This window comes from Echinops telfairi, unplaced genomic scaffold (assembly GCF_000313985.2).
Source record: "Echinops telfairi isolate 266 unplaced genomic scaffold, ASM31398v2 ScPeMD7_1;HRSCAF=3_0, whole genome shotgun sequence".
Taxonomy (NCBI): domain Eukaryota; kingdom Metazoa; phylum Chordata; class Mammalia; order Afrosoricida; family Tenrecidae; genus Echinops; species Echinops telfairi.
In genome coordinates, this window is record NW_022103896.1 from 45,458,813 (window position 1) to 45,460,089 (window position 1,277).

The window sequence follows — 1,277 nt, forward strand, 5'->3', positions numbered from 1 at the left end:
TCAAGAAAACACCGTAGGTCCCTCCCATCCTTCTTCCAATGACTCAGTGTCCAGGACCCCGTCCTCTCAAGTATATTGGTTTGCCTGGTGTCTGTCTCCTCGAGCACTCGATTGTGAACTTTTGTTTGTTTTTTAGATTGTGAGCTCTTGTAGGCAGAGATAACATAGTCTTAGTTTTCTGCTCCTCAGTCCTTTATTCCTCCTCCTCTTATGGAAGGAACTCACCTCGTCTTCTCATGTTATTATGTGTACCCACCCGTCTGGTGTGTGCCAGGGGTTAAAAGGAAATAACTTCACACCAGAATGGACAACACGCCAAGTCTTCTAGAAGTGTTATTATTAAATATAATTCTGCTAATGAACCTCATTAATCTCCCAAGATGCCATTTCTTGTTTTCCCAAGGCTCTTTCTTGCTCACTTTGAAGTAACAGATGGTAGATGCCTCGTCTAAACGTTTCTTTTCGTCAAGACCCATATCTGTAAGATTTTATACATTGGACATGACTTTTTTTTAACAGCACTGTATAAGGAGTCTGGTAGTGTAGTGGATTATGGGTTGGACTGCTAACCTCAAGGGCAGCCATTTGAAACCACCAGATGAGAAAGAGGCTTTTTACTCCTGTAAAAGTTACAGTCCTGGACCCTCGCAGGGGCACCTCCACCCTGTCCTATACGGTTGTTGTGTAGAATTGACTCACTGGCGGTAAGTTCGGTCTTTGGGACTGTCTAAGCATCCGTGAGTCAACTGAACATTTTTTCATCATGAGACTGTAAGTTGCATCTCACTCACTGCTATCCAGTTGATTCCAACTCATAGCGATCCTAAAAGACAGGATTGAACTGCCCTGGGAGCAGCTTCAAACTGCCACCCTTGAAGTTAGCAGCCTAGTTTGTGACCATTATGCCACTAGGACTTCTTTGAAAGGTGACAAAGAAGCAACCAAGCAATCATCTCTGTGATAGCTGCAGCAGTGTTTCTAAAATTGACAGCTTGTTTGCAAATCTCTCTTTCTTAGTAAATAGTTGATCCCTTTCAGATCCAAGTCACATATTTTAGCACAAATACAGGAGCCCTGGTGGGGTAACAAATGGGTTACTCTATGGACCGCTAACCACAAGGTCAGCAGTTAGAAGTCATCAGCTGCTCCCGGGGAGTATGGAGAGGCTTTCTACTTCTGCCGTCCACAGTTACAGGCTTGGAAACCCGCAGGGACAGTTCTATGCTGTCCTATAGGGTCCCTATGAGCCAGCATTGACTGGATGGCAGTGAATTTGG